Source organism: Antechinus flavipes, chromosome 3, assembly GCF_016432865.1.
Source record: "Antechinus flavipes isolate AdamAnt ecotype Samford, QLD, Australia chromosome 3, AdamAnt_v2, whole genome shotgun sequence".
NCBI classification, from domain to species: Eukaryota; Metazoa; Chordata; class Mammalia; order Dasyuromorphia; family Dasyuridae; genus Antechinus; species Antechinus flavipes.
Window position 1 is genome coordinate 249,546,711 of NC_067400.1, and position 13,958 is coordinate 249,560,668.

General features: G+C 33.1%; 1 protein-coding gene across 5 annotated transcripts in view; it reads left to right on the plus strand.

The window, feature by feature from the left end:
- Positions 1-13,958, plus strand: part of DYRK1A (dual specificity tyrosine phosphorylation regulated kinase 1A) — a 184,394-nt gene that overhangs the window by 52,638 nt on the left and 117,798 nt on the right. The gene's annotated exons all lie outside the window — the stretch shown is intronic.

Consider the following 13,958-nt stretch of genomic DNA (forward strand, 5'->3'; position numbering starts at 1 on the left):
CCACCCCTTCAGATCTCTCTCTGTCTTTTAAGCTGACGGGATTAGGAAAATGACTGGGATTTATTGTTGGTGTTTTGTTCAGAATTCAATTATAGATGCATTTTTTTGTTATAGAGGAATTTGTTGGGAGAACTCTGCAAGAATGTTGTTCTCCTATATTATCTTATCTAAATTAGGCAGGTCTTGTAGAGGCTTCTAGCATTTGGATTTTCCTTTAAAAAAGCTCATAAGAGAGACAATTCATTGCTGGATTGTCTTTTTCTTGTTTAATTGAAGATATTAAGATTCTGGGAGGAGTCAGAAGAGAATATTTATTTCTTACCAGTTAGGAACACATCATTACATTGCTTTTTTCACTTGTTCCTTTCTCATTTTCTCTTGGATATTTGTAGTTATTTGTTTTTCAGAAGTCTAATTCTGCTTTTTTTTTTTTTTTTTTTGGAATGCCTATAGGACTATACTCAGATTTAGGATTAGTTTTTTGGAATATTAGATCTGCTCTGGTTTTTATTAAAAACTGTCAGGTCTTGTGTGATTATATTTCATTTCTTTTGTTTTTGAAATTTTTAGACTAGTAGTTTTTTGTTTGTTTTTTTTTATGTTGGAAACTGGATTTTGACTAACATTCTTGGGAGTTCTTTGAGGGAGGTGACTGATAGATTTATTTCTGTTGACATGCTGCCTTCTGTTTCTTATTGATCTGGGCAGTTTTCATTTATGATTTTTTGAAATGTGATGTCCAGCCTGATTTAAAATTTTTTTTTAGAAATCGTGTTCATCATTCAGTTAATGATTCTTAAGACTGTCTCTCCTTGTCTTGATAAAGAATCTTTCCCTGCTATTTTTCAGTACATATTTTGTTTTAATATTTCTTCTTGTCTCGTGGATTTTTGTTGGTAATTTAGTTTTCAACTTGTTTCTTACTTAGAAAAGATTTATTCTGTTTTAGGGTATTTTTCTTTTAATTCTTTGCTATGGAGCTTTTATTTAATTTTAAATCCTAAGTGTTCACGTAACTCTTTAAAAAAAGGACACCTTCCCCCCCAGCTTTTGTGTCTCTACTTGCAATTGGTAGGGAATTGCTGTTTTCTTTTGGGCATCTATATAATATTTTTAAAATACTGGGTGGTGTTATCTATCCATTTTTACTGCCTGAATTGATGATTTCTTTATTTATTTTACGCCAAGGCCAGATTTTGTAGATTTTGTTGGGTTGGTTGAATATATTTGCTCTTCATTTAGGTCTCCTGGGTTCCTGTGATTATCTTCGTATTTTGAGGTTCATTCTTCCAGGATCTTTGAGGTTCACATTCATTAGATACAAATTGTCCTCTGTGTTGTTTCCCGACAGTGCCAATCATCTTGAAGGTTCTTGGCAAGTAGGATGTCTGATTGTAATGCTACTGCTATACTGCATGGTCATTGGTAATTCCCTGGGATTTCCTAAGTAATCAATGTGGTATAACAGGTGGATTATTTTTGAGTTTTCTTGGATATTGTATTCTTTTCTTCTGAAAGCAAGAGCTTAGTTTAGCAGGCTTTATATCTGTTTATTGTTTTCTCTAAGGGATCTATGGGTTGCTTTGTCTGCATTCCTCTTGGCTTTGCTGGCAGTCAGGTTATTAACTGATTTGTGCATTTCTGGTGGTGAAAGAAATCACTTCATGTAAGTTCTCATTGGATTTCTTGATCATTAATTAGATTTCCTGTGAATTTCAAGTGTTATACTGGATTAAAAACATTAGGGAATTGTGTGATCATCTGTTCATGCAACTATCTTGACTGAATATTTGTCAGGGGTTTTTTTTTATTATTAAAGCTTTTTATTTTTCAAAATATGCATGGGCAATTCTTCAACATTAGCCCTTGCAAAACCTTGTGTTCCAATTTTCCCTCCTTTCCCCTATGCCTTCCCCTAGATGGCAAGTAGTCTTATATATGTTAAACATGGTAGAAATATATGTTAAATCTAATATATGCATACATATTTATATAATTATTGTGCTGCATAAGAAAAATCAAATCAAACCAGTTTAAAAAAAAGAAGCAAAATAAACAACAAGGAAGCAACAACAAAAAGAGTGAAAATGCTATGTTGTGAACCACATTGGGTTCCCACAGTCATCTCTCTGCGTGTAGATGGCTCTCTTCATCACTGAACAATTGGAACTGGTTTGAATCATCTCATTGCTGAAGAGACTGACGTCCATCAGAATTGATCATTATATAATCTTGTTGCCATGTATAATGATCTCCTGCTTCCACTCATTTCATTTAGCATCAGTTCATGTAGATCTCTCCAAGACTCTCAGAAATCGTCCTGCTGATCATTTGTTAAAGAACAATACAATAGCATTCATACACCATAATTTATTCAACCATTCTCCAATTGATGGGCATCCACTCAGTTTCCAGTTTCTTGCCACTACAAAAAGAGCTGCTACATTTTTGCATATGTGGGTCCCTTTCTTTCCTTTAAGATCTCTTTGGGATATAAGCCCAATAGAAACACTGCTGGATCAAAGGGTATGCAGTTTGATAACTTTTTGAGCATAGTTCCAAATTGCTCTCCAGAATGGTTGGATCCTTTCATAGTTCCAACAACAATGTATTAGTGTCCCAGTTTTCCCACATCTCCTCCAACATTGCTCCTTATTGTTTCCTGTCATCTTAGCCAATCTGAGAGGTATGTGGTGGTGTCTCAGAGTTGTCTTAATTTGCATTTTTCTGATCAATAGCGATTTGTAACACCTTTTCAAATGACTAGAAATAGTTTCAATTTCTTCATCTGAAAATTGTTCATATCCTTTCACCATTTGTCAATTGGAGAATGGCTTGAATTCTTATAAATTTGAGTCAATTATTTATATATTTTAAATGTTTTCCCACTTTATGGCTTCCCTTCTAATCTTGTCTGCATTGGTTTTGTTTGTACAAAAAGTTTTTAACTTAATATAATCAACATTATCTATTTTGTGATTGATAATGATCTCTAATTCTTTTTTGGTCATAAATTCCTTCCTCCTCCACAGATCTGGGAGATGAACTATTCTATGTTGTTTTAATTTGTTCTTAATATCATTTTTTATGTCTAAATCATGAACCCATTTCGATCTTATCTTGGTATATGGTGTTAGGTGTGGGTCAGTGCCTAGTTTCTGTGATACTAATTTCCAATTGTCCCAGTAGTTTTTGTCAGATGGTGAGTTCTTATTCCAAAATCTGGGGTCTTTGGGTTTGTCAAAACATTAGATTGCTATAGTTATTGACTATTTAATTCTGTGAATATAACCTATTCCACTGATCTACTATTTTATATCTTAGCCAATACCAAATGGTTTTAATGACCGCTGCTTTATAATACAGTTTTAGATCTGGTACAATTAGACCACCTTCATTTGCATTTTTTTCAATAATTCCCTTGAAATTCTTGATCTTTTTTTCTTCCAGATGAATTTTGTTGTTACTTTTCTAGTTCAGTAAAATAGTTTCTTGGGAGTCTGATTGGTATAATACTAAATAGTTTAGTTTAGGTAGTATTGGCATCTTTATTGTGTTTACTTGACCTATCCAAGAGCACTTGATATTTTTCCAGTTGTTTAGATCTGACTTTATTTGTGTGGAAAGTGTTTTGTAGTTTTGCTCATATAGTTCCTAACTTTCCTTGTGATTTCTTTTGAGTTACTGAAATTCTGCTTTGTACAACACCTTCTCTGATGAGGGCATGGCTGTCCTGTGTGGATGTCTTTCAAGTCACACAATCAATTTCAGAGTCCTTAAGAAAGACTTTGAGAGTAATCTTATATATCTCTTTTTCTGATCCTCATGTGAGCCCTGTGTGACTTTTCCATAAAATAGTCATTTTGGCAAGCCTAAATTTGACATTTGAAAAATATGGGAGAGTTTCTTCCAGTGTCCTTATCTTTCTTTTGGAAATATTCAGTCTGCTAATTATCATATTGAATATTTAGTTGGGATTTTAATTCAAGTCAAGTTATGAAGCATTTATTAAGCACTGTGATAACAAAGAAAGGCAAAAACACATTCTTGTCTTCAAGGAACTTACATTCCAGTGTGGGAAATATGTTCATAAAAAGAAGATAAAAAGAAATATACTGAGAAGATGCATTCTGAGAATAGGATATGAGGGGTGAAGGTAGGGGAATGACTGCAAAAACCCTGTAATTTTAAGCTGAAACCTGAAGGCAGGTACAAAACCAAGGGGTAGAGACGAAGATAGAACATCCTAATTTGGGATTGGGAGAGAAAAAATGGATAATGCGAAAGATGAGAGGACATGGCATGTAGAACTGCAAGTGAACCATTGTTCCTTGGAGTGTATAACCTGTGAAGGACGTTGAATTTTGGAAAAGGTAAAAATGATCTAGGTTATGAAAAGATATAAATGCCCAAAGAGTCATTTGTGTTTGATTCTGGAGGTGGTAAGGAGTTGTGAGATCATTTGGCAGGGATGTGACAGACTCAGACCTGCATGTCAGAAAAATTACTTTAGTATCTGGATGGAGAATATATTAGAATAGGAAGAAACTTAAGTCAGGGAAATTACTTAGAAGGTTATGGTAATAGTACATGTGAAAGGTGATGAGGACACGAACCAGGATTATGGTTGAGAAATTGGAGAAAGACACATATGTAAGATAGAACTCATGGGTTGGACTATATACCATTTTTTTGGTCCTTCTAAACTTGGATGCTAAATTTACTTTATATTTATCTTTTAGTTCATATATTTATATTTTTCTGTATTATCAATGCAAAGGAATAAGTAAACATTTTTTGATACAGTCCTACTGGAAAGAAAGGACTTCAGGCCTTCAGACCCTTCTTTGATATTCACTTCCTTTATGAATTGTGTATGTCATATAACCACAGTGGGTCTTAGTTTTCCCCCCCTTTCTTTTGCTTTCAAATTCAATTTTATTTTCAGTTCCAAATTCTCTTTCCCCTCTTTCTTCCACCGATTGAGAAGACAAGAAAAATAAAACCCATTACAAAAATGTATAAGCAAGGAAAATGAATTTCTGCATTAGTTGTGTGTTCCACTTGTATTCCCCCCAAAAGAAAAAGAAGAAAATGAGCTTCACTCTGCCCTCTTGAGTCCATCACAGTTCTGGAGATGGATAGTATGTTTCATCATAAGTCCTTTGGGATTGTGGTTTGTCATTGTCTTAATAGGATACTAAGTCTTTCAGAGCTGATTATCTTTACAATATTATTGTTACTATGTAAGTATTCTGATTCTGTTCATTTTATTCTGTATCAAGTCATGTAAGTTTTCCCAGATTTTTCTGAAACTATTACTATCATCATTCCTTATAGCACAGTATTGTCAGGTTCCATAAATTTGTCAGCCATTTCCCAATTGATGATCAATTCTTCAGTTTCTAATTGTTTCCTATCCAGTAAAGAGCTATTATTTTTTGCATATAGGTTATTTTCTTTTTTCTTTGATCTCTTTGGGTTTTTAGTGTCTTAGGTTTTAAGAATGAGGAGTTAGACTTGGGGATCTCTAAGCTTCTCGACCACATTAAATCCTATTGTCCTGAATTGTATGTGCATTTGTGTGACTTATTTTTGGTTGGGTTGGTGAAAGGAGGTAGTCTGTGTTTATATTTGCTATATTATTCTCTTATCTATGTTTCCTTTTATGTACCTTCACTTTCAGCTACTTTAATCTTTTATCTTCGTATCTATGTTCTCTTTCATGTAACTTCCATGCACTTGAGATGTGGAAGTGTCTTGTATTATTATAGCTACTTGGAGGTGAGATAGGGCTGGGAAGGACATGAATAATTTGTCTGATCTTATCCCTTAATTAGTGGACTTGAAATTTTAAAAAGAAAATGTATAAGCATCACGTTCCATCGAATCAAAAGATTGTCAGATAGAAATATATGTCTATATATATCTATATATATATCTACATCTATATAAACAATTAAATGTTTGCAACTTGCCAGCTGTCATTTTTAGCTCTGGTGAAATGTATTTTATGAATGAATAATCCCTACTCATAAGGAGCTCACATTCTAGTAGGAGAATTCAACACTTTTCATTTTACAGATGATGAAACCTACAGAAACCTAGAGTAACTTTTTTGATATCACACAGCTAATTAGTGGCCTCAACTTAAGCCTGTCACTCTTGTCTACTATGTTGACTTAGAAATAGTGTGCATGTGTTTCTTATAAATATAAGATCTGTCAACCTTACTTTGAGATGCCATCTATTCTTTCCTTTCTTAACCCAACCCAACCCAAAGAAGTAATACAGTTTAGATTATAATTTCACCACTGATTACTGAGTTAGCTTAATTATTTCTAGTTAATGTGAATTATTTGGTAGATTATTGTTATTAATATTATGTTTTGGGTGCTTGCATGATGCCTTATACATCCATTTTAGAAGAAAGTATGGGAAACTCGTAAATTATGAAACAAATGGTATACGTATCTGTATTGGAATTGTTTTTTTAATACTTTTAAAAAACTTGTTTCTGGTCTTTATACATAACATCCTAGTTCCTGTTACTAACACTTTCTAACCCTTTGACCTATTGTTGTCAAGGAATATCTTGATATTGTGTATAATATAATTTTCTCTGATAGTGTATTTATTTAGTTTGGTTGATGTTACCACTGATGTATGGTACTTTTGTCTTTCCTCCTGATTCCTTACTTGGTTTTTGTAGTGAGAATATGAACATATATATGTACATACATCATTTGTTTGGGAATATTTCATATATTTTGTGTGATATTTTTTCCTTAACGCATTCCTAGTTTTCTGTCATCCTATTGAGGTACTTGTTTGTTTGTTTTGCATATATCTTGTGTTATTTTTCATTCTGAGTTTTGGTAACTTGTATTTATCATGGTTTAATTGTAAATTTATTATGGTAGATTTTGGGGAACATCAGGTGTTATTGCCATGTAGAGTTTCACATAATTTCCAATTTGTCCAGTTGCTTTTACAGCATGTTAAGCATGTAAATTAAATGTCTTGTTGGAACTTGATAGTCTTTTACTTTGATATGATAGATTGTGTCCTTATTTGGGGTTAGCAAAATTATAACACTTCTGTATTGTCTTTCCTGTTAGTCCTTGTTGACCCTCTAGTTAAAGTGCCTTGTTAAAATTGTAATATATAAGGAAACATTTTTCTATTACATTTTTTCAAAATACTTTGCATTTTATCTTGGTCCTTTTGTCTTCACGCAAGTAATTACCTCTACTTTCCCTCTTTCAACCTATCCTTGTAAGAAGAAAAAGAATTAAACAAAAACATTTGATATAAAAACTGTACCTGATAATGTATTTTATTAGCTTAGGAGAGGGAAGTCTGTTTTTTCTTTTTTCTTTTTTTCCTGTTTTCTAAAATCATCACTGGTTTTTCTGGAACCTTAAAATCACATTTTAAAATTGCCCCTACATACATTTACATGTACATGTGTATATATACATACATATACATTTAAAATGTATTAATGTGGTTGACATTATTGATCGAATCTTTAAAAAATTTGACTTTGAATAAGATAAATGATTACTACACCTACCTTTTTTCTTTCTAATAAATTCCACCCCTGATCATTGTTATTTTGTTTTGTATATATCTTTTATGTCCTATTCCTGCTAACTCTTCTAATTTACTTATATCTGTTAATTTTTCCTTGTTAATATTTAACCCCTTCTCTTTCTTCCCCATCCTTTCCTTTTCTTCTCCCCTCACCTTTTTATCCCATTCCCATTAAACGAAACACCTTTCCAAATCACATTATGTTCTGTGTCCTTTCTTCTTTCTCCTTATCTTATTAATCTATACACCTTATCCCTTTTATTTTTATATATATATATATACATATATGTGTATATATATAAATAAAAATCTTATATAACCTACCTTATTCTATTCCCTTCACCTTATTTCTTTAGAGATTTTGTACTTTTTATGGGGGGTAGGAAGAGAGAGAGAGAGAGAGAGAGAGAGAGAGAGAGAGAGAGAGAGAGAGAGAGAGAGAGAGAGAGAGAGACAGAGAGAGAGACAGAGAGAGACAGAGAGAGAATGAATATGTATGTGTGTGTTGTTCTTTCTTTAACCCAATCCTGATTTGAGCAGGTTTTCAGAACTATCAGTTCTCCTCCTCCATCTAATACTCTGTTAATTTTTTTCTTTTACATCTCATTTGTATAGCATTATTACTCTTTTTACTTTTTCCTAGAAGTTTTGCTTTTTGGAGGCACATCATACTCATCTCGGCTTCTCTTTTGGACTACCTAATTACTAATATCAATCTTAGATATAAGGTTTAAACTTACACATGTCCTTTTTAGACCCTTGAAATTAGTCTTTGATGTTGGCTCTTTTACATTGTTTTCTGTTGAGTTCGGATCTGTTTGAGGCAAAATACTGAAAAGCTGACAGTTAAATACCCAGTTTTTTTTTTTTCCCTGTTCAATATTATTAATATTTTGGGCTGCAACCTTAGTTCATTTGATTTGTCAATATATAGTATTCTAGGACCTGTAGTCTTTTATGGTGGCTGCTGATAAATCCTGTGCTGTTCTAATTGTAGCTTTAGTATATTTTAATTGGTGAATTCCTTCTCAGTCTCAGTAGCATAGCTGGACCTGGTGTTTCTCTTATCTATAGCAGTTTCCTTAGTCTTCCTGGATTCAGAAATTTTCTATAGTTTGGGCTGAGGCCACCTCTGGCCTTTCTACCCACATAATTTTGTTGTTTCATTGGAGCTATTGGGGAGGTGTTTACACTTCTCCATAGTTCCCGGAGAACCCCTGTTCTGTACGAAGTCTTATTTTTCACTGCTCTACGTTTGTCCTGAGGAGCAATTTTATTTTGTTTGTGGAGGAAATCTGGAGCACTTGGAATTTTGTGATCTACTCTATCTTCCCACAAATCCTCACCCATATTTCTTTTTTTGTGATATTTATTTACACAGTTTTAAGGTTCTCTCCCACTTTCTTTCATCTTTAGACCTTTTCCTTTCCACTGATACTCATTGCCAGGTGATCAGCATTCTCCTTTTTTGTCTTTCCTAATCCTAATGATATTGAACTTTTGACTACCATAGATAGAGGAATAGAGTCTGCTCCTCAGTTTGCATCAGTTTATAGAAATACTCTTTCTCTGAATATATTTAATTATATTAGTAGATCATGAATTTTTTTTCTTCTGTCATTCTTCAAGAAATGGACATTTAGCTTTCCCTTCCAATTCTTAGCTACCACAAAGATACCTCTGATTATTATTGATATGTTATTAACATTTGTTTCTGTCCCTTACTTACTTCGAGTAAGTAAGCCTTCCACTGCTGTGAGGCTGACTTCTGTATATTTCTCAGGACATAGAAACAGTGCTTGGCCAAGAACTGTTGGAACTAAGGTTCTTTCCCACCTTCTTTCATCTTTAGATCTTTTCCTTTCCACTGATACTCATTGCCAGGTGGTCAGCATTCTCCTTTTTTGTCTTTCCTAATCCTAATGATATTGAACTTTTGACTACCATAGATAGAGGAATAGAGTCTGCTCCTCAACCCAGCTTTCTTTTTGCTCATTCCCATCCACCTCATCCTTCTTTGTCCTTCCCAACCCAGATTTGCCCTCAGTTGTGTCCTGTGATACTCCATAATTAATAAACTTGTTTTCATTTTAAATGTCTTCCTTTTTAACTCTTCCATCTTCTGATATTCAGACCTGGCCCCCTTCCTATGGATACTGCATCTTGGGCCATCTTTTGAAGTTCTATTTAAATTTTCTTGTATACTTAGGCTATCTGATGTAGGGAAAAATTGGATTATTTCTTGCATCTTATTGCAATTTCCAAAATATCTTTTGTACGGACTCAATTTACTAATTAATTTTTCTGAGGTTTATGATATGTAAATTTATCACGCAGTCCAGATACTTGGGGTCATTTATCAGTTTCTTTCCTCTCTTTTCTCATTTAGTTCAGTGACTCCCTAACCTCTGACCTCATATATAGCTACTTCAAAATATATATTAATATTTGCTCAAATATTAATTTCTTGTTTCCTCATCTATATTCTCACTATTTATGACCTCTCATCCTTTCCACCTTTCAGTGAGTTTAAATAGTTTCGAAAACCTGCTGTAACTACATTGACTTAGCTTCCTGATTTTGACCCTTTGGTCAACCAGTTCAAGACCATACTATTCGCTAGTCTTAAATCTGCTTCCTTGTTTTGTCCTAAATTTGTCCTTTCCAAATGTCTAGTGCTTTCCTTTCTTGGTCCTACTCATGTGCTACTAGAACACAAGTGGAGAAAGTAATGAAATGGTTTTCTGTCTTCAATACAAATTTGTGCATTTTCTGATTTACTACTCTTTTTGTTTAGAAAGTAATAATAGAAGGAAAAGAAATAAAACATTTGTGCTATATTCTAACAATACAATTAAAAGAAATTCATTAGTCCCTGCTGTCTAGAAGCTTACATTCTTTAAAAAAATGTGTTTATTGATTTAAAAAAAAAATACAACACCTAAGTTTTGTCCATAGTTTTCCTCTCCCTCTTTTTCTCAGAAAACTCTCTCCTAGGGTTTTTTTTTTTTAAAAGATCTCTTCCCTTGGGGAGGGGGAGAGGAAGGGGAAGGAGGAAAAAAATCTGTATAGTTGATCAATTCAGCATTTCAGTTAATTCAGAAAGTTTGAGATTTTGTCCAGCATACAAAACTTGTATATCTCTTACTACTGTAAAGAGACATTGGTAGGAATGTCTTTTCTTCTTTGGCAGAGTTCTGCTTCTTTGTAATTTTGCAACTTTCTGTCTCCTCCCTTCCCCCCCCCCTTTTTTTTTTGATGATTATTTTTTCTTTTTATATTGTTGCAGTCATTTGCATTATTTTATTGACTTTGCTTCATTTTGTATCATCTTTTTAATTTACCATATTTCTAATAGCTCAGTAATAAGCTATTAATGAACTACAATTTGTTTAACTCTTTCCTCAGAAGATATCTATCTTTCCACTTCTTTACTTTGAAAAAAAGTACTCCTGTAAATGTTTGGTGTGAATTAGGACTTTAAAAAAAAAACAAAAACATTGGCCTTCAAAGGAATAAAGAATATGATGTTTTAGTCACCCTATACATAGTTCCAAATTGTTTTCCAAAGTGGTTGTAACATTTTACAGTTTCACCAACAATGCTTTATTTAGTGCATCTATCTTCCTACAAAACCCTTCCAATACTGCATATTTTCATCTTTTGTCTTCTTTGCCAAGTTAGAGGGTATGAAATGGAACTTTAAGAGTTGTTTTGATTTGGATTTCTTTTATTAGCTATTTGGAGACTTAATTCTTTTGAAAACTTTATTTTGGTACTTATCTGTAGGTAAATGGTTTTAATCTTTACTATCTATCTTTATTAGGAAACAGAGCTTTTAGTATATATTAGTGTTGCAGTTTGTCAGAGGCCTTTTTTGCATAGTGATAATTGTTTTTGGATATATTTGGATATTCTGGATATTTTTGTTTATGATGTGGTTTGTTGACCTCCTAATTTTGAAACCATTCTTACCACCCTGGTACAAATCCCACTTGGTCATATGAATTCTTGGAAACATAGCTGTAGTGTGTTTGACAGGGTTATATTTAAGTTTTAGAATTAGTATATTAATTAATGATAATGGTCTGAAGTTTTGATGCTTTCTCCTTTTTCCTTGCTTTAGGTATTAGGGTTATTACATTTTTCTTGAAAAAAGTTATTAGGGATTTCTTATCTTTACACCTTCTTGCTCTTTTCACAGTCATATTGCTAGTATTTTCAGAACTGAATCAAGTAAAAGGATAGAATGACATCCTTGTTTAATTCTTAATTTGTGAAAAAATTCTAGTATATTCTTGTTGCATATGATGTTTACCTCCTGTTATTTTTGTTTGCTAAATAAGATGTATTTCAATTTAAACAATAAAGGATATGTCTACCATTTCTGCTTTTCTGCATTTGTTTTTTAAGTTTTTCCCCTGTTTAATATACAAATTCACAACCCCCATACTCACCCACAGCTCCTCTATGTTTTTATTCAATCTTTAGGTCTCCTTCCAAGTTTTTCATAAAGTATTTCAAAAAGTTTCATCTTTTTCTTCTGCATGATTATATGCAAATTTGTTGGGTAAATTATTTTTGGTTGTAGAATATCATTTTCCAAGCATTCTTCTTCTTTATATTGATATCAAATATTTCATCATACTGACTCTGGTTCTTTGATATTTTCTATCTGGTACTTGCAATATTTTTATTTAACCAGAAAGTTCTGGATTATGATAATTTTACATTCATGAAAACTTTTGATTTTGGGCTTTCAGGAGGTAAGTAGGGATTCTTTTTATTTTCACTTTCCCTTTTGTTTTTAATAAGTTCTCGTTTACTTTCAGCATTACCCAAGATACAGTTATCTAGACTCTTATTTTGGAAATGTGTTTTCAGGTAGTCCAGTCATTCTTAGTATATTTTTTTCTTTATTTATTTTCAAAATCAGGGTATAAAATGAGTTATCCTTTTAACTTTTAAAATATTTCTTGTTATATTACAGAGTAATTGCTGTTTATTTGTTCTGTTTTAATTTTCATGAAATATGTTATTTCTGTAAGGTTTTGTATTTCTTGTTTTTTAAGTTGTGTCTGACTATAATAACTCTATTTAGAATTTTCTTGTCAAAAAATACTGAAATACTGGATTGATTTGCCATTCCTTCAGATTTTTTTTTTTTTTTAACAGATGAGGAAACTGAAGCAAATATAATTAAGTGACTTGCCCAGTTTCATAGAGCTAGGAAGTGTCTTGAGATCAGATTTGAACTCGGGTTTTTCTGATTCCAGGCACATTGTATTCATAGTATCTAAGAAAGAGAAGGTGATCAGGAACATTGTTAAGGATTAAGAAATGAGTGAGAGAATAGGAAGCAGAGACAATATATGTAGACAGCTTTATGAAGGAATTTGGGTGAGAGAGAGAGAGAGAGAGAGAGAGAGAGAGAGAGAGAGAGAGAGAGAGGAGAAGAGAAGAGAGAGAGAGAAGAGAGAGAGGGGAGAGAGAGAGGATAGCTTGAGGTAATGGTAGGAGCCATTTAAAGTTTGTTTAGGATGTGGATACAAAGAACTTGGACATTTTTGGTGTTTGAGTGACAGACACGGAATATGAATATAGTTGAGGCAGGCAATTGGTTTGAGGAAATGGGAGGGGATGCAGTCCAAGGTAAAGGTGTTTGGCTTTGGTAAGGAGAAGATAATATCTGGTCAGGGTTTGAAGAAAAGTGGGAGAAAATTGGAGGTAGGTTTGGAGAGACAGGGAGGAATGATATAGGGTGCTTTTTGAGATCAAGAGCAGTGAGAGCTCAAAAGTCAATGAACTCATTTCCCTAAAACAAATAAAGAGCTGATAGAGATTATCAATCAGATGAGAGAATTGGAGATAGGGTGGGGAATTTGGGGAGGTTTTAGAGAGGAAAAAGTTTGAAAATGACTATACATATAGTTAGGGAATCAATTAGGAAAGAATAAAAGGATTGCTTTGCTATGCTGAGGGTCTTGTTGGAATTGGTTGATTTGATTGTGGTGCTTTGACCTGCTCTATTCAGTGGCAAGTGAATAGGAGTGGAGGAGTTTTATGGGTAATGATCCAGAGCTTGGCTTGGGCAAGGTATGAGTGATGATAGAACAAGGAGAGAGGAGGGATTTAGTTTGATCTGGAAAGTCATTCTTCTGGAAAATACAGTTTTGTTTTATTCAGCAAATATTTATTGAATAATTAGTATGTACAAGGCACTGCAATAAGCAGTTAGAAGGGATTTCAAGATGAATTAGATTATAGTACCAATTCATCGAGACATTTGTGATGTAGTGGGGAAGATAAGATGAATAGAGGAGTAACAATACTTGAACATAGTTACAAAAGAGGTACAA